This window comes from Nicotiana tomentosiformis, chromosome 6 (assembly GCF_000390325.3).
Source record: "Nicotiana tomentosiformis chromosome 6, ASM39032v3, whole genome shotgun sequence".
Classification (NCBI taxonomy): Eukaryota; Viridiplantae; Streptophyta; class Magnoliopsida; order Solanales; family Solanaceae; genus Nicotiana; species Nicotiana tomentosiformis.
In genome coordinates this window covers 120,995,626-121,021,485 of record NC_090817.1, presented here as the reverse complement: position 1 = coordinate 121,021,485, position 25,860 = coordinate 120,995,626, and the positions used below count along the sequence as shown (strand labels likewise).

At 38.7% G+C, this 25,860-nt stretch overlaps 1 long non-coding RNA gene across 1 annotated transcript; it reads left to right on the top strand.

The window, feature by feature from the left end:
• The first annotated feature begins 5,465 nt into the window (after nt 1–5,465).
• LOC138893403 (uncharacterized) lies at nt 5,466–18,761 on the top strand. The gene is made up of 3 exons (XR_011408826.1): nt 5,466–5,619; nt 12,907–13,033; nt 18,337–18,761. It is a non-coding gene; the product is annotated as an uncharacterized lncRNA (long non-coding RNA).
• The last annotated feature ends 7,099 nt before the right edge of the window (nt 18,762–25,860 follow it).

Sequence of the window (25,860 nt, the reverse complement as noted above, 5' to 3'; positions counted from 1 at the left end):
ACCATAAAGCCTAAGGGCTACACTAATTCGAGTTCGAGCAAACACTCACTCGACCATAAAGCCTAAGGGATACATTAATTCGAGTTCGAGCAAACACTTACTCGATCATTAAGCCTAACGGCTACCCTTTCTTCGAGTTCGAGCAAACACTCACTCGATCATTAAGCCTAAGGGCTACTCTTACTTCGAGTTCGAGCAAACACTCACTCGACCATAAAGCCTAAGGGCTACACTAACTCGAGTTCGAGCAAAGACTCACTCGACCATAAATCCTAAGGGCTACATTAATTCGAGTTCGAGCAAATACTCACTCGACCATTAAGCCTAAGGGCTACCATTTCTTTGAGTTCGAGCAAACACTCACTCAATCATTAAGCCTAAGGGCTACTGTTACTTCGAGTTTGAGCAAACACTCACTCGACCATAAAGCCTAAGGGCTACCCTTTCTTTAAGTTCGAGCAAACACTCACTCGATCATTAAGCCTAAGGGCTACTCTTACTTCGAGTTCGAGCAAACACTCACTCGACCATAAAGCCTAAGGGCTACACTAACTCGAGTTCGAGCAAAGACTCACTCAACCATAAAGCCTAAGGGCTACATTAATTCGAGTTCGAGCAAACACTTACTCGACCATTAAGCCTAATGGCCACCCTTATTTCGAGTTCGAGCAAACACTCACTCGACCATAAAGCCTAAGGGCTACATTAATTCGAGTTCGAGCAAACACTCACTCGATCATTAAGCCTAAGGTCTACTCTCATTTCAAGTTCGAGCAAACACTCACTCGACCATTAAACCTAAGGGATACTCTTAATTCGAGTTCAAGTAAACACTCACTCGACCATTAAACCTAAGGGCTACCCTTTCTTCGAATTCGAGCAAACACTCACTCGATCATTAAGCCTAAGGGCTACTCTCATTTTGAGTTCGAGCAAACACTCACTCGACCATTAAGCCTAAAGGCTACTCTTACTTCGAGCCCGCGAAATCATTCTCACTCAATCACAAAGCCCAAGGGCCACATTGATTCAAGTTCAAACTATTACCCCGAACCGGGGACTACGTGTCAAGCTTAAAAAGGCTACTCTACTTCAAGTTTTAGTGAATCATTTCATTTGACATCTATCTATCAAGCCTAAAGGCCACCTCAGTTCGAGTTCGAACATTCACTCGGGGACTACCTATAAGAAACGGTCGAGTGCAGTACTCATTATCGATCCTTACTATCTCAATCTTGGACCTCCGAATAATTATTCAATGCTAAGGCACTTTTGACCTTTGTACAAGTTAACAAAAGGCAAAAGATTCAGAAGATATGAAAGGAAGAAAAGTTTTTATATTCATGTCAAAATCATTTACAAGGGCAAGAAGGCCTGATCAAATTTATTTACAAAAGACCAAAACTATCTTATAAGAAGCACAAAAAATATTAAAAGAATTTTAGTCCTCTTCGGGAGCAGCATCTTCGCCTTCGAGGCCCCCTTCACTTTCAGATCCGCTCACGCTCCTGGTGTCATCATCATCGGGAAAGGCCAACACTCTGCTTCGACTTCAAGCTCCTTAGCTTTTTCGATCTCGGCTGTTAGATCGAAGCCACGAGCATGAATCTCTTCGAGAGTCTCCCTTCGAGACTAGCATTTAGCATGCTCGGCAATCCAGTTTGCCCGAGCCTGAGCAGCCTCAACAACCTCCTTTGCTCGAACTTGAGCAGCTTCGGCATCAGATCGATAAACGGCCACCATTGCATCAGCATTGGCCATCATTTTCTCGACCTCTATTTGGCCGCTGCAAGTTCTGTGGCCAATCACTATCGATCAAAATTTGCTGAGCTCAACTGAGACTACAACTCCTCGATTTTCTTGGCTTGCACCAAGGCTTTCTCTTTTATGCTTCGAAGTTGGGCCTCGGCCGAAGCCAGTTGAGTTCGGGCAGTCTCCTTTTCTGAGGTGAGGCGGTCCATGTTCTTTTTCCACTCCTCGACCAACGATTTCACTGCGTCCACTTCAGCATGAAGCTGCTTAATCGCATCGAACCTTTGTTCGACCTGCGGGACAAAATTATTAGCCATCAATCCCAATTCAATATCATTAAATTCAAAGGGTCGTTGTACCTGCTCGGCCAGCTCAACTTGTTCTTTTCGAGATGCTTCCAGCTTGGCCCGAAGTCCTTTTACTTCTCCTTCTCTCTGCTCACTGAGAAGCTTTAAGGCATCTCTCTCCTCAGTAAGCTTTCAAACTTCGGCCTCGTACCAGCTCAGTTCCCCTCGGGATTGAAAAAATGCCCCGTGATGAAGCACAGAAGCCTACAAAAATAAGAAGAGATTATACAAGGAGAGGAAAACACAAGTATGAAAATTGGCAAAGAAAGTATGAACTTACCCGATTCAGGGCTTGTTGGGCTTTGTTAAATAGGCAAGGCTCTCCCACCTCGCTCGAGCTCTTTTTCGAAGCCTCCAAGTCACTCAGGCCGGTAACCTCTTCTACCCAATTAAAATAACCACGGAAAGGATCCTCCCCTCTATGGGCCTCTTCCCCGTGGAAAATCTCCACAGATTGAGTGTCACGTATGATCAATTGGGAAAAGAAAAGGAAAGAGGGGGAACCCCCAATCTCTATCGCCCCGAGTAGGTCTTTTGAGGCACCGACTCCGTCTTTGGGAGCCCCAAGCTCAGTTTGTGCACTGGTATTCATTGCCTCTTCGACGGTCTCTTTACCCCGAGGTAAAACATCCTCGGTCTCCCTTGGCTCGAGAACTTGGGTCGAAGTCCCCTCCTCGACCTCATCAAGCCTGGTCGGAGCAGTATCAACTCCCACCGATACTGAAGTATTCTGAGTATCGGTACTAGCCCGGGCACAGACTAACAACCCGAAATCATTTTCTTCTTCTTCTTCTTCGTCCCATAGACTCAGACCGACTCCATGGTCAAAGGGATTACGTTCACCTTGGGTTTACGAGCCGCTCTCTTTTTGGGTTTTTGGCCCTCGGAGTCCGAGGTCATTTTTCTCTTAATCGCCTTCTCTGGTTTTGAGGAAGGCGGTAAAACTTCTTCATCACCTGATGGGGGTCTCATAACCACATCTTTTCTGAGACCTACGAAGAAAGAAAAGTAAGTAAAACTTATGCCTAAAAAAATACTTGAACAATAAGCAAATCGGTGAGCCAAAAAGAAGGTTTACCATGAGTACGAGCCTCCCATCAGCCTTTTGACAAATCGCACCATGCGCGCTCGGCATATGTCAACGTCGAAACCAGGCTCCTGACCCAGTTCTCGAGATGTGTCAAGAAAAGCACTGATAAGTAAAGATGAAGAAGTAAAAACAACAAAAGCTAAAAACGGTATCACACTTACAATTCATATTCTATTTCTAGGGAAATGGCATACTCTCAGCCGGGATTAAGTACGAGGTCTTCACTCGAACAATCCGTCTCATCCAACCCCGATCTTTGTCTTCATCTATGCTCGAGGTGAATGCCTTGGTGGCCCGGCGCTGAAGCTTTATTATCCCACCTCGGTAAAGACGAGGGATATATAATCTTATGAGGTGGTCGAGGGTGAAGGGAAGCCCGTCGATTTTGCTCACAAAGAAACGAAGTTGTATTACAATCCTCCAGAAAGAAGGATGTATTTGGCCGAGAGTTACTTGGTACTTTTTGCAGAAGTCGATGATGATCGGATCGAGGGGACCCAGCGTGAAAGGATAAGTGTAAATACTCAAGTATCCTTCCACGTGGGTAGTGATCGCTTCCTCTAGTGCCGGTATCACAACCTCTTTGTTTTCCTAACCACAATCTTTCTTCACTAAATCAATAAGGCTTTGGGGTATCGAGCATATATATCTCAATACCGGCTCACACCGACCAGCAACTGATGAGGGTTTCTCGACCTTAAAGTCAGAATCGATAACGCATCCCCCGGGAATTAGTTCTTCGAGGCATGGCTCCACCATCGGTTTCTCACCAGCCGGATGAGATGGGGAAGCAACCTCTTTCTGAGGAACGATTTTAGATATCTTAGCCATCTAAATTTTCAAGAACAAAGAAGATGGGAAACTGAAATATTTTGGTGTTTGGCAAAGAACAAACAAAGAAATTCTTAAAGCTAGAAATAGAGAACTTTGGAGAAGACGAAGAACTGTGAAGGTTGGAATGAAAAGAGTTGAAGGTAAAAGGTTTAAAATAATGAATAAGGGGGGCAATTTATAGGTTTGGCAATGACGGTTCAAAATCAGCAGTGGCCGACCATCGTCTGATGCATATTTAATGTCTTGGTAACTGAACCGACGGGACATTTGACACATACGTCATAATCGGGCTCGACGCATGCGTCAGTGTGTATCTAATTAGAGGTTGAAAAATCATATCGTTTCTCGCCACATTCTTTCCTAGAAACGAGGGGACTATCTGTATACAGTCAAAATCGAGTTTGCCCTTCGTATAATTAGTCAATATTGTAATATAATGGACCGAGGGTTATCATTATAATATCGAGATATGATGTGAAGTCGGGTTGTCGAGCTCGAGATCCAGGTCGATCAATGCCGAGCTCGAGGCAATGTCGAGCTCGAGTCAATATCGAGCTATGATGTGAAGTGGTGTTATCGAGCTCAAGAGCCCGAGATCGATAAATACCGAGCTCGAGTCAATATCGAGCTCGAGAACCAGAGATTGACCAATACCAAGACCGACCAAGATCGAGCTAAGAGACAAAGAGCCGTTGTAGCCGCACTAGGGGAGAGAATCCCGACTGGAATTAAGGAAAAGATAATTAACTAATCTATCATGGGATCCCCACTATGTATTTTTAATTATATACAAAGTAGGATTCCTCCACTATATGAAGAGTGGCTATCATTTCTGTAAGAAAGATTGAACATTGAAGATTCAGAAATCAATACACTCTCACATTTCAAAGATTATTGATATTTATACAGATATATAGTATAGATTATCCTTTTTTGGGCTTTGGACATTGATTCATCTTGCTCGTTTATAAATCATTCTCTACTCAATTTGGTTTGTATTTTCACTCCTTTTTTACAGTCAATATTCGATATATTTTTACTTATTTTTCTAATTTGTACCAAGTTATACCACATATCCTTAGAACTACGTATAAATTCAACTCTATCCGCTTTTCGGTTAAACAGTACCTTAATTTGATAAAATAAAAAACATCAAGACAAATAGATTTTTTTAAATTAGAGTTTAAATCATGCGTCAAATATTTTTGTGACTACAAAAATAAGTAATTGAGGCAAAACGAAGTTAAAGTTAAATTATTTTAAATATAAAAATATTATTATTTGGGACAAATTAAAAGGGGAAGTATGCGTGAATAGGGTGGTATTCATTTATAATCATTACTCTCAATATTTTCTTAGAAAAAGGTCTAATTGCTCATCGATATAAAAATATTACTACTGGCGCTATGGGAAATTCTTAAAAATGAAAAATAAAAATTGGCTAGTATATAAATTGAAAATACCAAAATGCTTATACTTTGTAACCCTCGCTATCGAAAAATCCGGAAGAGAGAACGGCAATGGCTTTGAACAACGGCTTATGGTCGTGTGCTTCCAAGCTCATCAGCTCATCTGAATCAATTTTCTCCAAGACTGGTAGGTGCTTATCTCTTCGAAAATTGCTATAATTCTTTGGTTTTAAATTTTTTAAATATCATTTACTTTAATGAAATCAGCCCAACTAATTTGGGGACTGATACATAGCTGATTGACATAAGATTTCTTGTTATTTCTGCATGTTGAAGCTGAAATCTCACCAAAAAAGTCATTTTAGATATAGATTTCCGCTTGTGTGATGGTTTCTAGGGATATATTTTGACGGGTATTTATCTCTCTTTAGATGTGCCCATTTTTTGTGGTCAGCTTGATTGCCATTTTCTTGGTTTCTACTCCATTAATGAGAACTGTTGTACAGGTTCAATGCAATATGTATGCATTTTCTTAGCATGATGAACATAATATTCATATGGTTTGATATATCAATCTAATATTAGGATTTAGTTCAGTGTTCTTAATTACATCCGCCCTTCCTCTTTCCCTCCTTTGTGTTATCGGTTAGTTGTTGATGTTACACTTACATTAAGTCATATGTCTTGCAGGAGTCTTTTTTAGCTTGCTTAGATGTGAGATTTTGGAGTACATCTAGTCATAGAGAGAATTTTCAAATTTGTAACTAAAGACAAGATTACATATTGGAATTCCATGGTTCTGAATGCGACGAGGATTTATATAGTTGACTCCAACTAGTTTGGGATTGAAAAGTAGTTGATTGATTGATATTTAGAGGTAGGCAGGGTGGGCTTCTTATTCTTAGTATTTCTACTTTTTGGCTGCTATATAGCACATAGGCACCTTAGTATTAGGAGATATCTTATGATATCTTGCAGCTCCAAAATATCCCATGTTAAGTTTCATGCCAAATACAAGTGGAATTCTATTCTCTTTTTCCTCTCGATAACAACCTCTACTTCCTACTTATCCACAAAATCTAATTCCAATAGCTCTAGCTCTCATCTCTCGTCTCCTTGAGACGATCTTGGGTCTGTGAAAATGTGTATATTGATCCAATATCTTCAAGTCAACTTTGTTCCATGCAACATTTGCAAGTAATCAATACCCCAATATGTCTTCTGATACGACATCATTCAACAAGCTTTCTATCGGCATGGGCCTTCATGCATTTCTCATGAACTTGTTCTATTTTGGTCTTGAAGCAACAGTCAGTGGTTGTAAAATGAGTTATGTTTTCAGGACTGTGAGAAGGCACAAGAGAAAATATGTTATTGATATTGGATGATAAATACAATACAAGAGGTCCCTATTTATAGCTATACACTACAAGGAGATATTACTTCTCTTCCAATGTGGGACAAGACTACACTATACATATCTGTAAACTAACACTCCCCCTCAAGCCGGCGCATACATATCATATGTACCGAGCTTGTTACACATGTAACTAATACGATAGCCAGTAAGAGACTTAGTGAAAATATCTGCTAGTTGATCATTTGACTTTACAAACTTTGTAACAATATCTCCTGAAAGTATTTTTTCACTAACAATGTGGTTGTCGATATCAATGTGTTTAGTCCTTTCATGGAACACCGGATTTGATGCAATATGAAGAGCAGTTTGGTTATCACACACTAGTTCCATCTTGCTGATTTCTCCGAACTTTAACTCCTTGAGCAACTGCTTGACCCAAAATAACTCACACGTTGCCATAGCCATGGCCCGATGTTCGGCTTTGGCGCTAGATCGAGCAACTACATTCTGTTTCTTGCTCTTCCATGAGAGCAAATTACCTCATACTAGAACACAATATCCAGAAGTAGAACGTCTATCAAAAGGTGATCTTGCCCAATCAACATCTATGTACCCAACAATCTGTCGTGGCCTTGATCATCGAACAATAATCATTTGCCTAGAGCTGACTTTATATACCGAAGAATGCGAACAACTGCATCCCAGTGACTATCACAGGGAGAATCCATAAACTGACTTACAACACTCACCGGAAAAAAAATGTCAGGTCTAGACACTGTGAGGTAATTCAATTTGCCAACCAACCTCCTATATCTCCTATGTCAGGTCTCTAAGAGGCTCCCTCTGTCCAGACAAAAGCTTAGCATTCGGATCCATATGAGAGTCAATAGGTCTGCAACCTATCATTCTAGTCTTCTCAAGAATGTCTAAGGCATACTTCCGCTGTAAAATAACAATACCTGAGCTAGACTGAGTGACCTCAATACCTAGAAAATACTTCAATCTTCCCAGATCCTTTGTCTGGAAGTGCTGAAACAGATGTTGCTTCAGATTAGTAATACCATCATGATCATTACCAGTAATAACAATATCATCAACATAAACCACAAGATAAATACACAGATTAGGAGCAGAATGTCGATAAAACACAGAGTGATCAGCCTCACTACGAGTCATGCCGAACTCCTGAATAATTGTGCTGAACTTACCAAACCAAGATCGAGGGGACTGTTTCAAACCATGTAGTGACCTGCACAATCTGCACACACAACCATTAAAATCTTCTTGAGCAACAAAACCAGATGGTTGCTCCATATAAACTTCTTCCTCAAGATCACCGTAGAGAAAAGCATTCTTAATGTCTAACTGATAAAGAGGCCAATGACGTATATCAACCATGGACAAAAAGAGACGAACATATGCTACTTTAGCCACGGGAGAGAAAGTATCACTATAATCAAGCCCAAAAATCTGAATATATCCTTTTCAATAAGACGAGCCTTAAGCCGATCAACCTGGCCATCCGGGCCGACTTTGACTGCATAAATCCAATGACAACCAACAGTAGACTTACTTACAGGAAGAGGAACAAGCTCCCAAGTGCCACTCGCATGTAAAGCAGACATCTCATCAATCATAGCATGTCGCCATCCTGGATGAGATAATGCCTCACCTGTAGACTTAGGGATAGAAATAGTGGACAAAGAAGATATAAAGGTATAATGAGGTGACGACAGACGATGATAACTTAAAACGACATAGTGGGGATTAGGATTAATTGTGGATCGTATACCTTTGCGGAGTGCAATTGGTTGACTTAGAGGAGACAAGTCCGCAGTAGGTGCAGAATCTGATGCGGGGCATGAATCACCTAGGCTTGATGCTGGATGTGGACGATGATGATAAGTCAAGAGTGGTGGAACTGTAGAATGTTGAACTGAATTATGTGGAGAAACTGGAGCTATAGGTGGTGGAGCTACAACCGGAGCTGTAGGTGGTACAACTGGAGCTATAGGTTGTGGGGCTACAACTGGAGCTATAGGTAGTGGAGTTATAACTGGAGCTGTAGATGGTGGAGCTGGAGTGACTGAATCTTCAAAAGATGAAACTGGTAGTACCTCAGAAATATCTAAGTGATGACCTGAACCTGTGAAGTATGATTGGGTTTCAAATAAGGTAATATCAGCAGACATAAGGTACCATTGGAGGTCAGGAGATTAGCATCGATACCCCTTTTGTGTTCTCGAGAAACCCAGAAATACGCACTTAAGAGCACGAGGAGCTAACTTATCTATTCTCGGAGTAAGGTTATGGACAAAACAAGTGCTTTCAAAGATACGAGGTGGAAGAGAGAACAAAGGTAAGTGGGGAAACATGACAGAGAATGGAACTTGGTTCTGGATAGCTGAAGATGGCATACGATTAATAAGATAGAAAGATGTAAGAACTACATCCCCCCAAAAATGCAACGGAGCATGAGATTGTATGAGTAGGGTACAAGCAGTTTCAATAAGATGTCTGTTCTTTCTTTTAGCTACCTTATTTTGTTGAGATGTGTACGGACAAGATAATTGATGAATAATCCCAAGATTTCATAAACTGCTGAAATGGGGAAGACAAATACTCTCGGGCATAATCACTACGAAATGTGTGAATAGAAACCCCAAATTGATTTTGAATTTCAGCGTGGAAGGTCTGGAAAATAGAAAACAGCTCAGATCGATTTTTTTAATCAAAAATATCCAAGTGCACCTGGAATAATCATCAATGAAACTGATAAAGTAGCGGAATCCCAAGGTGGAACTGACCTGACTAGGACCCCAAACATCTGAATGGACTAAAGTAAAAGGTGACTCTGCTCGATTTTCAAGACGCCGAGGGAAATGGGAGCGGGTATGCTTACCGAGCTGACATAACTCACACTCTAGAGCTAACAAGTGAGATAAACCAGATACCATTTTCTGAAGTTTTGTCAAACTGGGATGTCCCAACCGTTTATGTAATAAATCTGGTGAATCAGTAACAGGACAAGTTGTAGAAGGAAGACAAGATGTGAGTCCATGTAATTTAGCAAGGATAAGGTAATAAAGTCCATTTGATTCATGCCCGGTACCAATGATCCGCCCCGAACTGCGTTCCTGTATAAAAACATGGTCATTAAGAAATAAAATAACGCATTTAAGTGATTTGGTTAAGCGACTAACAACTATAAGATTAAAAGGACTATTGGGAACATAAAGGACTGAATATAAAGATAAGGAAGGAAGTGGGCTTGCTTGACCTATTGCATTTGTCATGGTTTGAGACCCATTGGCCATTGTGACTTTTGGAAGAGATTGATAATACGAAATAGTAGTGAAAAGAGATTTGTTACCGGAAATATGATCTGATGCACCTGAATCAATGACCCAAGACTCAGAGGTTAAAGATTGGGAGAAACAAGTCACGTTATTACCTGTTTGAACAACAGAATCTATCTCAGAAGATGTCTGCTAACATGCTTTATACTGAAGGAACTCAATATACTCTGCTAAAGAAACCATCTGACTATTCAAAGCATCGGTTCTCATGTCGCTATAATTTGTAGTAGTAGGGTTAACTTTAAATACTAGAAATAAGTAACTCCTGTGAGAAAACTGAAGAAACAACTTGAAAAACACTGTTTACAGCAGGAAAACAGAACAATGTTCTGTGCCGGAACACTGTTCACGCCGAAAAATTCCAAAGTTGTCAGAATTTGTCGTAACCAGGATGGATAGACTATGAATTCCTTTGCGAGCAAGTTGTCCTGAGAGATGTTTTCAAAACAATAGTCGGAAGGTCACTGTTCACGCCGAAAAAATATAAAAGTGGTCGGAATTTGATTTGAATTAGATGGATAGGCTCGGAATTTTGAGGAGAGCATATTGTCCTGAAGAAGCTTCACGAAAAAATGGCCGGAACCCTCACCGGAAAAGTTGTTGCCGGCGCGTGGAGGAGCGTGGCGGATTTTCTACCGGATAAAATTTCAGGGGTTGGTCGTCGGAGGGTGATCTACCTCGTGGTGGTATTGGTTTTAGCACAACACTGACAGAAAGTGACTTTCACTTAGACAAGCCTTAGGTCACCGGAAAAATTGCACGATGACTAAGTTCTTTCTTCCCGGTTAACGCTGGAATGACGCACAATGATCTTTTCTCACTAATGCTCTGATACCATGTGAGAAGGCACGGGAGAAAATATGTTATTGATATTGGATGATAAATACAATATAAGAGGTCCCTATTTATAGCTATACACTACAAGGAGATATTACTCCTCTTCCAATGTGGGACAAGACTACATTATACATATCTGTAAACTAATAAAGACCATACTTTCCTATCTTCCTCAAATAGTATAAAATCACAGATAGTTAAGTTCGGCGAGGTTAACGAAGATGAAACAACCCTCTACAGCAAGGAAGAACAAGGGTTCTTGGAAAGCATGCCAGTTCTCCCTTTGCCCCTTATTTCAGCTCTAGTGGAAGCAGTTCTGTTGGACCTCCCCCAATTTTCCACATCAAGCATCCATTTACTGAGGTTATTTGTGATAATGTTGATCCTAATTTATTGGAAGAATCCAATGACTAGTTATATTTTGGGACGGACACGGTTTCAAAGAGGTTAGTTTTTGCACTTTTTCATATTATGAAGGGCATAAAATTTATGGATTTTCATTTGCCAGTACATTTTAATTAGTTTTTCTATGTCTTTATATAGGAGGAAGGCGTCTTATACTGTTAAAGATAACATGCTCAACCCGTTGTTTGCTCTTGGAGTGGAGAAAGTTGAAAAGAAGGATTGATTTTATACTTTGGCACATCCTGAACAATACGGTTCGTTCAAACCTCAACAAATAATTATAAGCTATAGTTTTATGTTTTAGATATCCATCGGATCATCACACTGGTGTTTACTATTTGAATGAAAATTGTGACAAATATTTCAAATTGTTGTAGATAATTTGTTTTGTCCATAATTTTCATCATAAATTACTGTGTAACAGTTGCACTATAATTATTTTTAGACACATAAATTTTGATTTTAACAGTTCATAAAGCCTTTCATGTAAAATTGTAGAACAATTGAATTTACAAAACATTAGAAATAAAAAAACAGTTCAAAACTGCAATTTTGCTCGCATTTACGGAACTCCATTCCAAATTGAAATCCTTTACTGTTATACACAACAGATATATTCCTAGATCTTTGTTATCCTTTTTCGTCTCCATATACACTCGCACACCCATATCGTTCCGAATTTTTATTTGAGGACACAGTTCGTTCACTCTGTATTTGATCTCGATGATTTTTACTGAAGTATCTATCATTATGTATTTTGCAATTGCGGCATTCAAAGCACTATAACTTGAATTTCATCGACTATAATTTCGTCAACATCAAAATCTATATATCTTCCGAAGCTATCCCATCTACCACTGTGCTGAAGCATTATCGTCAGTTTTGACATTATAATTCACTCGTATTCCCAAATTCAAGCTAGACAAAATAATTTCGCAATCATGTAAAAAGTTTAGAAATTTGCTATATGTTCAGAGCTGATTGATAATACTTCACATTAATCTGTAATCGGTTTTTCCTGAAAGGATTTTGTTTTGAATTTGTTGCGTTTTAATGAAAAAGCTGAGGAAATCATCGTTATAAAATGATTCTGTAGAAAATTGGGCATGAATTGCGTATTATTTTGGTTGCCGCTTTGTAGCGTATAAAAAAATTTTAACTGAAAAATATTATCTCCTTTCAATCCCGCATCATATTATAGAAGCCCGCAAAAATAAGGAGACTATACTAGGCGAATGTATAATTTTTGTAGGGAAAACATATTTATTACGGATAAGTTACAATACGTGGACATTTTAGGTAAATAGGCTTCATATAGAGTATAGGAAGGAAAAACTTCCTTCATTTATAATCATTACTCTCAATGTTATTTTTAGAAAAAAGTGTAATTGCTCATCGATATAAAAATATTACTACTAGCGCTATGGAAAATTCCTAAAAATAAAAAATAAAAATTGGCTAGTATATAAATTGAAAATACCAAAATGCTTATACTTTGTAACCCTTGCTATAGAAAAATCCAGAAGAAACTCCTCTATCAGGAAAACGATGGCAGAGAACGGTGATGGCATTGAACAACAGCTTATGGTAGTGTGCTTCCAAGCTAATCAGCTCATCTGAATCAATCTTCTCCAAAACTGGTTGGTGTTTAATTACCGTATCTCGGTGCTACGTTGTTATTCCTCTTTTATTACTGTGAATATTATTTCTATAGGGGGTTTATTCCCAATAACTGGTATCAAAGCACAGGTTCTGCTCGTTCACAGAAATACTATTCACTATCGGTAGTATTATACTCGATAAAAAATAAAAATATCCGGAGTAAAGTATGAGGTAGCAAAATTCAACGAAGATAACTGTTTCTCAACATGACAAAGAAGGATGAGAGATCTGCTCATCCAACAAGGATTACACAAGGCACTACATGCTGATGCCAAAAAATCTGATATTATAAAAGCTGAGAATTGAGCTGACTTGGATGAAAGGGCTGCTAGTGCAATCAGGTTGCACTTATCAGATGATGTGGTAAATAACATCATTAATGAAGACACCGCACGTGGAATTTGGACAAGGTTGGAAATCCTATACATGTCCAAAATGTTGACAAATAAATTGTACTTGAAGAAGCAATTATACGCCCTACACATGGGTGAAGGTACAAATTTTTGTCATATTTAAATGTGTTTAACAGACTAATCACACAGCTCGCCAACCTCAGAGTGAAAATCGAGGAAGAAGATAAAGCCATCTTGCTATTGAACTCGTTGCCATCTTCGTACGATAATTTAGCAACAACCATCATGCACGGTAAGACTGCCATTGAGTTGAAAGACGTCACATCGGCTCTTCTACTCAATGAGAAGATGATAAAGAAGCCTGAAAATCAAGGACATGCTCTCATCATATAAGGTAGAGGCAGTAGTTATCAAAGGAGTTCGAGCAACTATGGTAGATCCGGAGCTCGTGAAAAATCTAAGAACCGATCCAAATCAAGAGCTAGAAATTGCTATAATTGTGATCAACCAGGTTACTTCAAAAGAGATTGCCCAAATCAAAGGAAAGGCAAAGATGAAACTAGTGGCCAGAAAAATGACGACAACACAGCCGCCATAGTACAAAACAATGATAGTGTTGTCCTCTTTATAAACTAGGAAGAAGAACACATGCACTTATCAGGTCCAGAGTCGTAATTGGTGGTTGATACAACAATATCTTACCATGACACACCGGTAAGAGATCTTTTTGCAGATATTTAGCAAGTGATTTCGGCACTGTGAGAATGGGTAACACAAGTTACTCAAAGATTGCGGGGAATGGTGACATTTGTATCAAGACAAATGTCGGATGCACATTGGTTCTAAAGGACGTGCGACATGTACCTGATTTGCGGATGAACTTGATCACGGGAATTACTTTAGACCAAGATGGATACGAGAACTATTTTGTAAATCAAAAGTGGAGACTCACCAAGGGATCATTGGTGATTGCAAAGGGAGTTGCTCGTGGCATGTTGTACATGACAAATGCAGAAATATGCCAAGGTGAATTGAACGCGGCACAAGATGAGATTTCTGCAGATTTGTAGCACAAAAGAATGGGTCATATGAGCGAGAAGGGATTGCAGATTCTTGCCAGGAAATCACTCATTTCTTATGCCAAAGGAACAACGGTAAAACCTTGTGACTATTCTTTATTTGGTAAGAAGCATAGAGTCTCATTTCAGACATCATCTGAAAGAAAATTGAATATACTTGATTTGGTATATTCTAATGTTTGTGGTCCAATGGAAATTGAATCGATGGAAGGTAACAAATATTTTGTTACTTTTATTGATGATGCTTCACGAAAATTGTGGGTTTGTATTTTGAAAACCAAAGATCAGGTGTTTCAAGTTTTTTAGAAGTTTCATGCTATGGTGGAAAGGGAGACAGGTCAAAAGCTAAAGCGTTTCTGAAGTGACAATGGAGGTGAGTACACTTCAAGGGAATTTGAAGAGTATTGTTTGAGCCATGTGATCAGACATGAAAAGGCAGTTCCTGAAACCCCACAGCACAATGGCGTAGCCGAAACAATAAACCGCACTATTGTGGAGAAGGTGAGAAGCATGCTCAGAATGGCTAGAATGACTTCAAACAGCCTGTTACCTGATTAATAGGAGTCCATCAGTTCCGTTGGCCTTTGACATCCCAAAGAGAGTTTGGACCAACAAGGAGGTGTCCTACTCGCATCTGAAGGTGTTCGGTTGCAGAGCTTTTGCACATGTACCAAAGGAACAGAGAACAAAGTTGAATGATAAATTTGTTCCCTGTATATTCATCGGATACGGAGATGAAGAGTTCGGGTACAGATTGTGGGATCCTTTAAAGAAGACGGCCATCAGAAGAAGAGATGTAGTCTTCCGAGAAAGTGAAGTTGGAACTGCTGATGATATGTTAGAGAAGGCCAAGAATGGTATAATTCCTAACCTTGTTAACGTTCCTTCTTCTTCTAACTATCCCACAAGTGCAGAAAGTACGACCAATGAGGTTGTCGAGCAGGGGGAGTAACTTGATGATGGTGTCGAGCAAGTTGAGCACCCCACTCAGGGAGAAGAACAACCTCAACCTTTGAGGTGATCAGAGAGGCCAAGAGTAGAGTCATGAAGGTACCCTTCTACAGAGTATGTCCTCATCAGTGATGAAGGAGAGCCAAAAAGTCTTAAGGAGGTGTTATCTCCAGAAAAGAACCTGTGGATGAAAGCCATGCAAGAAGAGATGGAATCTCTGCAGAAAAATGGAACGTACAGGTTGGTTGAACTTCCAAAAGGTAAAAGACCACTCAAATGTAAGTGGGTCTTTAAACTCAAGAAAGATGGAAATGGCAAGCTGGTCAGATACAAAGCTCGATTGATGGTTAAAGGCTTCGAACAAAAAAAAAGGTATTGATTTTGACGAAATTTTCTCACATGTTGTCAAAATGACTTATATTCGAACAATTTTGAGCTTAGCAGCTAGCCTAGATCTTGAAGTGAAGCAGGTGGATGTGAAAACTACATTTTTTCATGGAGATTTGGAAGAGGAGATTTATATGAGCAGCCAGAAGGATTTGAAGTAGCTGAAAGGAAACACATGGTGTGCAAACTGAATAAGGGTCATTATGGGTTGAAGCAGGTACCAAGGCAGTGGTACAAGAAGTTTGACTCATTCATGAAAAGTCAAACTTATACAAAGACATATTCTGATCCATGTGTATACTTCAAAAGATTTTCTAACAACAACTTTATTATTTTGTTGTTGTATGTGGATGACATGTTAATTGTAGGGAAAAAACAAGGGGTTGATCGCAAAGTTGAAGGGAGATTTGTCCAAGGCATTTCATATGAAGTACTTGGGCCCAGCACAACAAATTCTAGGTATGAAGATAGTTCGAGAGCAAACAAGCAGAAAGTTGTGGCTGTCTCAGGAGAAGTACATTGTACGTGTACTGAAATACTTTAACATGAAGAATGCTAAGCCAGTCAGCACATCTCTTGCTAGTCATCTGAAGTTAAGCAATAAGATGTGTCCTACAACAATGGAGGAAAAGGAAAGCATGACCAAAGTTCCTTATTCCTCTGCCATCAGAAGTTTGATGTATTCAATGGTATGCACTAGACCTGATATTGTTCACGCAATTGGTGTTGTCAGTAAGTTTCTTGAAAATCCTGGAAAAGAACACTGGGAAGCAGTCAAGTGGATACTCAGGTACGTGAAAGGTACCACGGGAGATTGTTTGTGCTTTGGAGGATCTGATCCAATCTTGAAGGGCTATACAGATGCTGATATGGCAAGTGACATTGATGACAGAAAATCCACTACTAGATATTTGCTTGCATTTTCAGGGGGAGCTATATCATAGCAGTCGAGGTTGCAGAATTGTGTCGCACTCTCTACAACTGAAGCGGAGTATATTGTCGCTACTAAAGCTGGCAAGGAGATGATATGGTTGAGACGGTTCCTTCAAGAGCTTGGATTGCATCAGAAGGATTATGTCGTCTATTGTGACAGTCAAAGTGCAATAGACCTTATCAAGAACTCCATGTACCATGCAAGGACCAAACACATCGACGTGAGATATCACTGGATTTGAGAAATGGTAGAGAATGAATCTCTAAAAGTCTTGAAGATTTCTACATGTGAGAATCCCACAGATATGCTGACCAAGGTGATACCAAGAGACAAGTTCGAATTGTACAAAGAACTTGTTGGCATGCACTCAAGCTAGAAGTCCGGTATTACCTCCTTCAGGTGAATGAGCCTGGAGGCTGAGATTGTGGGGTCCATCCCCATAATGAAGAAGAAAAGGAAGGAAAAGTGTCAAATATGGTAGGCACTTATGTGATTTGCAAATCTGTAGAGAGGAAAATATCAAATATAGTAGGCGTGAGAGAGTGAGGCTGCGCCTATAAAAGGAGAGTTTCGGCTCTCATCTCTACACACCAACAAAGAGAAAAAGAAAGAGTGAGGTTTCACAGACAGGGTATAAGAAAATAGTCTGTGAGAAAAATAGAGGGTGAACTATATTATAGTGAGGTGGGAATATCAAAAGAGGGTTATTTCTTTTGAGTGTTGTAGTGGTCTTTGGAGTATTTTACTCAGACCTACAGAGTGTAAAATTCACTGCTATAGTGATATCAGTTGCTCGTCTCGGGGCCGTGGTTTTTCCCTTATTCAAAAGGGTTTTCCACCTAAAAATCTTGATGTCGTTATCTCTCTTTTATTCTTGTTAATTACTGTATCTCAGTACTACATTATTATTCCGCTTTTATTACTGTGAATATTATTTCTATAGGGGTTTATTCCCAACACCAAGTACATAGCTGTTCTGGAAACAAAGTGAAGTCATCAAGCTGTCAGCACATTTGTTGTGTAACCAAATTCTTGAGATCTTTTCAGCCATAATTAGGGGAATTAAAAATGCTTGATTAAACTGGATGACCATCCATGTATGTTTCTTAGGCCACTTGATTTCCTCAGACCATTTCATTATGAGGGCGGTCTCAAGATTTTAATTCACTGGGATCTTTCATAACGTTTTGTTCTCTGCCGATTTCTCTAAAGTTTATTGTAGAGCGTTACTTTTTTCTTCTTCTTCTTTTTCTTTTTATATATGTTGTACCCTGGAATTGAAGTATTGCAAGAATTTTGTGTGAACAAAATAAGATCATTCTGTGTGAGGAAGAACATCTGATTGATTTGAACGTCTTGCTGCAATTTGCATTATAAAAAGTGGAATTAAGCTTCGCTTTTATATGTTGCTTCTCTTTTAAGACTCAGATTGACAGCCTATGAGATAGTGTTCTGGTTGATTGTGTGTCACGGAACCACCCTAATTTTGGAACAAACTTTAGGCTTATTTTGGGTAACATATTGTCATTATTAATTGGCTATCTTAAGCAGCTAATTTTCTTTATATGCTATTGCAGCAACTTAATGCACTTTGGGGATCTAGGATCAACACTAAAGATTGTGTTGTTTTATTAAATCAACACTAAGCCTTGGTACAATTGATAAAGTTGTTGTCATGTGATCAGAAGGTCACGGGTTCAAGTTGTGGAAGTAGCATCTTGCAGAAATGTAGGGTAAGACTACGTATAATAGGTCCTTATGATCCGGTTATGCATTGAGCTGTCCTTTTTGTTCCGAAGCAAGAAAACTTACTAGTGAAGTAATTGATGACTACGAAATGGATGATTAGAGTTATAATCTTGAAATTTCATCATATATCAAAAAAGGAAAGAGAAAGAAAATAAATTTCCTCACATTATGATTTATGACTTGTATGAAGAATGCCTTGAATACTAATGAGTACAAGTAAATAATGTAGTATATTTAGAATATTAAGTTCAAATTCTTTTTCTACAATGTGTTTTAAGTTCAAATAGTTTAACTATAAGATAATTATTGTATGCATCCTCACATCTCGGCACAAAATAGAATAAGTGACTCACCTATTGTACCTTAATTTGATAAATAAAAAATATCACGACAATATCTTAGACTTTTGAAATTTGAGACCGACGAACGCAAAACATAACACAAAATTGATGCTCGCTAGCCAAAAATAATATAGTATGATTATCGTTTCTACAGAGATTGAATTTAAACAATGCTCTAGTAATTCCTGATTTAACTGCTATTCAGGATGATCAAAACTTGATTGGAATGATTACGAACTACGATTAACTACTAAGGTAAATCAATTGACAATTGACTGCAAAGAATTGGAGATTAGCAGAGTTGATTTCTTATCAATGTGAGAAATAAGGGTTTTTACATGATAGGTGCAAGGTTGTTATTCTGGATATAATAATGTTATATTTCACTCTTAAACGAATTCAATATGCGATTGACTTATACTTCCGATTCAGACTCCTCTCGATTAAATATAAATCTTTCAAATAAACTAATGTGAAGTGCGGGTGAACTTGCAAAAATCTATTGGTAGGAATGATCTAAAAGAAACTTCTCGCGAATATTTCTCAATCTTAATTTAAACTGTAACTCAAAAAGCTCTCTCGATTACTTCGAAGAATCACCAAAATAAACTAAGGCATATAATGCAATAATATTCAATAAGATGTTCCTCTTTCGATTAAACACTATAAAGAATAAAATCACAACTATATTAAAGCTCCTCCAATAAATTCAAGCAATTAAGCAGTAGTCAAGTCCATAAACAACAATCAAGTCACCAAATCATGTCAAACTCTAAAGTAAGCTACTCCATAATGATGGAGGGAGTCATCAAAAATATAATTAAAGAGTGAGAAAGTATTAATCTAACGTTATAATCCAAACTCTTGTATTCAATTGATAGAAAGATGATAAAATTTTGTGTCTTGTAGCCTCCAATGCTCTCCCAAAGCTTCCAAGATAAAAAAAGTCCTCTAAAAATATATTTTTGGTGTATTTATACCATATAAGAACGGGTCCGGACGAAACTATCCTTTCCAAGCTGAAGTAGGAGAAATACTCTGTAAAATTTGCACATGCACGGTGCGCCTGTGGAGAAGTTTAGAGAGTTGATTTTTACACTCTGCAAGAATTTTGTACTAGCGCCCCGCGGCGCCATGGCGCAATGCGGTAGTGCATTTTTCTCAAAGTAATTTTTTTCTCAGTTTTTGACATTCAGACTTGGTCCTAGAGCCCCGAACGTGATCCCGGCTTAATATCTTCGGCTTCTACTCAGACTTCAAAGCTCCAAATCATCCATTTTAGCTTCAAACTTGCTTTTTCACTCGAAATCACATCCTACACAATATAACACACGTAATAAGTACAGAGTACAAATAATTAGGCTCAAATACAATTAAAGGGTAGTAATTAGAGTGTACAATGTAGCTAAAACACGAGTTCCTAGCCTACCATCAATACCTCACACTTAGACCATTGATCATCCTCGAACAATCAAACTACACCTCACTAGAGACGACCTTTTCATTAAACAACTTTCCTAACCCATCATGCCAAGAATATTTGAAGCAAGCTAATCACCATATCATAACATCCTAGCCTCCAGACTCGACTCAAAAGCACCACGCATTTTTCACAACCTGCTCACTTACTCTAACACAAAGTTCAAAGACTTTACCTTACCTTGAGAAGTCATGTGCTCTCACACAAACAATAGAGAGTTTACCTTACCTTCATAAGTCATGTGCCCACACACAAAAAAATTCAAGAACAAATAAAAACTCAAGATTGAAAGAATTCACTCACTCTCAGAATTAAAATTCATGCGCCACAGAAAACGTACCATAGACTTGCTCGTAGTGTAATACTCTACTAATTGAGCTCATTCGGTCAAGGATCAAGTAAGACTTTATTTTGGTTGTAATGTAAGTTTCAGGATGGGTAGGATATAATTTGGATAATAGTGACTACACCCCCATGAGCACTTTAATACATATACATTAACAATTCAAACCCTATACTTATGTTGAACTAAATGCCAACCTTCATAATATAACAACATCGAGCTCCCATTTTCTTTAAGCACAAACAAGATGAGAACTACCACTAGCAATGATCGATTTTTCTTTCTTCTCTAAGTTCTGATTTATTTTTTTCAAGCAAACTCACTTTTCTTTTTCTTTTTTTTCAATTCCCTACAAGTGGCTTTCACAATTTTTTCAAACAATGCACAATTCTTCTTTTTCAATAGTTTCACTCAAAAACCTGACCATATCTCAACTTAGCATTTTCAAGCTTATAGCAAAATCCAGTGCTCAAGAGAGGTAAAAGGTTCAAACAGATAGTCAATTCAAACAAAGTGAGTCAGGATTTCAAAGTGGTTTCCAAAGAAGTAGGATTACATGCTCAAAGGGGCTAACTAAGATACACATCAATTAGGTGGGTAAAAGCATATATATATGGCTCAACAAAGAAACGCCTCTATCATATTCTAGACTGAACAAAACTGCTATTTTTCTTTGCAAAGACACGTGAAAAGTTCTAGACATCAACTGGCATACATAGAATATCAACAACAACCTCACACACACATTGGCACATAATTCACGCAGGATCGGATCTATCTCGACTCTCTAGTCAAAGCAGTTAAGCAAAGTCATAATCAACCAATTTAAGGCACTTATAGACGAGTCAAGAACTGAGCTTAGGCGTCACAACTAAGGCACTCACTGCACTTAAGGCACAACAAAGTTAAGACATAGCACAAGACTTCTCTATTCCTAACAAAAAAACTAACCATACCCAGTTCAAGCAAAACCCTTGGAAAAGAACCGTGGAGTAAAGAAAAACTAAGGTAGAATTGTTACACTACCTAAAACAACAAAATATTTTTTTTGTCTTCGACTTTGATCCCTCAAGAGGACAGTCGAGAAAATCCATCGTCGGAAAAAGTCAAAAAGAAAATTCAAACAAAACACAAGAAAACAAACATACATATACGTTTTACATCCCCCAACCCACACTTTAATTGTAGCATGTTCCCATGACACATAAATAAAAAAGCAAGATGTAAAGGAAACTTCCCCGATTCATCTAGTCGAGGTCTGAATCGAAGTCGGGGTCTCCTTTGCACGCCCTATTTAGTGCACACATCCATGCTGAGAGCTTCTTTTTAGACTTCTTTGGGGTACACCCAACACTTATCAGTTTTACTCTCTCCAAGTTGCTCCTTTAGAGGCCTCTTGCTCCGTCCATCTTAAAAAATACCTTTTCTTCCCCCACTTTGAGCATGAGCTGCCTTGTTTGAATGTACAGAATCGCTCTACTAGTAGCCAAGAAGGATCTCCCTATTCTCTTCCATATTCACCATGATAAAGTCCACAGGGAACACAAATTTATCTACCTGAACTAGCACATCTTTCACTATTCCTTCTGGTATGATCCGCCAGCTGCAAGGACACAAGTATAGATCTGATTTTTCCAATCTCTCCCTCCAATTTCCTAAAAATAGACAAAGGCATAGGATTAATAGAAGTACCTGAATCATACAAAGATTTTTTCAAACTTAGTACTTCCTAAAGAGCAAGGTATAGTAAAACTCCCTGGATCTTCACACTTTTAAGGGAGCTTATTTTGTAGGATGGCACTACAATGCTCTGTGAGCTTGACAGCCGATGTCTCTTCCACTTTCATCTTGTTAGAAAATATCTCCTTCAAGAACTTAGTATAGGCTGGCATCTGTGAAAGCACCTCCGTGAAAGATATATTCACATGCACCTGCTTGAGCACTTCTAGAAAACGCCTGAATTGTTTGTCCAACTTCTCTCTTCTTTGCTTCTGGGGGAAAGGTAGAGCAGACATGTATTTACTCTCTTCAATCTCATCATTACTTCTTTGTTTGTATTTCTTCGTTAGTTTTGGAACTTTAGATTTGTTCTTCTTCTTCAGATCATCCTCTTGCTCTGCCCTCACTTCATTCTTAACTTGATTTCTCGTCAACTCATTCTTCTCTGCTACCAATGGACCTTGCAATACTTTGTCATTCCGCAACGACACTGCATTTATTGTTTCCTTTGGATTCCTTTCGGTATTCACAGGGATGGTTCCTGGAGACCTCTTGGACAACAGACTAGCAATCTGCCCCACTTGCCTCTCTAAGTTTCGAATAGCTGCACTATAAGTTTCAAATTTCTCATCCGTTTTAATAATGAAAGCTTTCATTAGATCTTCCATGCTAGACTGATTAGAATATGGAGGTTGGTATTACTGTCTCTGCTGATTCTGACATCTAGGAGCTCCTTGTCCCTGGGGTCTCGGATTATTCTGCAGCCATGAGTTCAGACTACCATTTGGTAAACTCCAAGAAAATCATGGGTGCCTCTGTCCCAAAGAGTTAAAATTATTATCACTCTGGTAGTTTCCTCTGTCAAACCTTCCCACATTATTTACCACTTCATCTGCAGCTGAGGACTGACATTCATGCGTTGGATGACCCATTCCACAAAAGTCACAAACTGATGATGGTTGGCTTTAGACCTTGGTTGGTCAACATTCTTATCTCTTTGGCCATGGCATCTAGTTGGGCTTGCACTGATATGTTAGAATGTACTTGATGAACCCCAACTGATTTTCTTCTATCATTACTCTTAGCAGGCCATTGGTTAGCATCTTCAGAGAGATCATGAAGAATTACAACAATCTCCTCAAGAGTCTTCTTCATTAAAGGACCTCCAACTGCAGTGCTCAGAGTTCGTCGTGAGGAAGGTGTCAGTCCATCCCAAAAGTCCTTAAGTTGCATCCACAATTCAATCCCATTATGCTGACACTTTTTCATTATCTCCTTAAATCATTCCCAAGTCTCGAAAACTGTTTCAGTGTCCTTCTGGCAGAAGTTGTGAATTTTCTTTCTGAATTTCACTGTTTTAGTAGCTGAGAAGTATTTGTCAAGAAATTTTTCAGTCATATCTTACCATGTCCTGATCGACCCCATTGGTAAGCTACGAAGCAAGTGTTTCACGTCATCCTTCAGTGAAAAGGGGAATGCCCTTAAGTAGACTGCATCTTTTCTCAAAATCCATCAAGTGAATGTTAGGATCTCCATTCACCTTCCCTCTGATGACACAGTTGTTCTAGATAGTTTAAAGCAAACCTTCTTTAACTCGAAACTATTCGCTGCTATGGGTGGAGGTCTGACACTAGACAGTCTCTGATTGTAGACGGGTCTGGCATAATCACCCAATGCTCTACCAAGCCTCGGTACCATATTTTTGAACTGGTATTTAACCAAGGGTCGGTTTAGATTGAATCTTTGACCCCCACCATCTTGATAGTCTCAACTCTACGGGTTGCCTCATCTGATATTCGTGCAGCTTCTTGTTGTGCTACCTCTCTTGCAGTTAAGTTTACTCTGTTGTCACCGTTATTAGCCACGTGTTCTTGGGTTGAAGGTTTCCCCAAGAACTTTTCGATGATTTCTTTCTCTTTCCTCAACTGTCGCAGACTCTTTTCCACATCTGGATTGTATGGAATCAACTATTTTGAAGAAGATCGAGTCATACAACAGAGAAGTCAACATGTTGCCTTCACACGGAAATAAAATAGATTCCTGAATTAGCATCAAAAATTATTTTGAACACTATTGATTACCAATCACCAGCAACGACACCAAAATTTGACGAGCGCAAAACACATTACAAAATTGATGCTCGCTAGCCGAAGATAGTATAGTATGATTATCGTCTCCACATGGATTGAATTTAAATAATGCTCTAGTAATTCATGGTTTAACTGCTATTCAGGATTATCAAAACTTGATCTGAATGATTACGAACTACGATTAACTACTAAAGTAAAGCAATTGACAATTGACTGCAAAGAACTAGAGATTAGCAGAGTTAGTTTCTTATCAATGTGAGAAATAAGGGTTTTGACATGATAGGTGCAAGGTTGTTATTCTGGATACGATACTATTATATTTCACTCTTGAGGTTCTATTGATTCTCACGAATTCAATATGTGACTGTTTATACTTCCGATTCAGACTCCTCTCTCGATTAAATCTAAATCTTTCAAATAAATTAATGTAAAGTGCGGTGAAACTTGCAAGAATCTATTGGTAGGAATGATCTAAGAGAAACTTTTCATGAATATTGCTCAATCTTAATTTAAACGGTAACTCAAAAAGCTCTCTCGATTACTTCGAAGAATGACCAAAATAAACTAAGGCATACAATACAATAATATTCAATAAGATGTTATTCTTTCGATTAAACACTATAAAGAATAAAATCACAACTATATTAAAGCTCCTCCAATAAATTCAAGCAATTAAGCAGTAGTCAAGTCCATAAACAACAACCAAGTCGCCAAATCATGTCAAACCCTAAGGTAAGCTACTCCATAATGATGGAGGGAGTCATTACAAATAAATTTAAAGAGTGAGAAAGCATCAATCTAACGTTATAATCCAAACTCTCGTATTAAATTGATGGAAAGATGATAAAATTTTGTGTCTTGTAGCCCCCAATGCTCTCCCAAAGCTTCCAAGGTAAAAAACAAAAGTCCTCTAAAAATGTATTTTTGGTGTATTTATATTTTGTACCATAGAAGAACGAGCCTGGATGAAACTATCCTTTCAAGGTCGAAGTAGGAAAAATACTCTGTAAAATTTGCACATGCGTGATGCATGGTGCGCCTCCCCACGCGGCATGCCTGTGGAGAAGTTTAGAGAGTTGATTTTTACACTGTGCGGGAATTTTGTACTAACGCCCCGCGGCACATGGCGAGGCGCGGTAGTGCATTTTTCACAAAGTAATCTTTTTTTCTCATTTTTTGACATCCAGACTTGGTACTCGAGCCCCGAACGTGATCCCGACTTAATATCTTGGGCTTCTACTCATACTTCAAAGCTCCAAATCATCCATTTTAGCTTCAAACTTGCTTCTTCACTCGAAATCACATCTTACACAACGTAATACACGTAATAAATATAAAGTACTAACAATTAGGCTCAAATACAATCAAAGTGTAGTAAT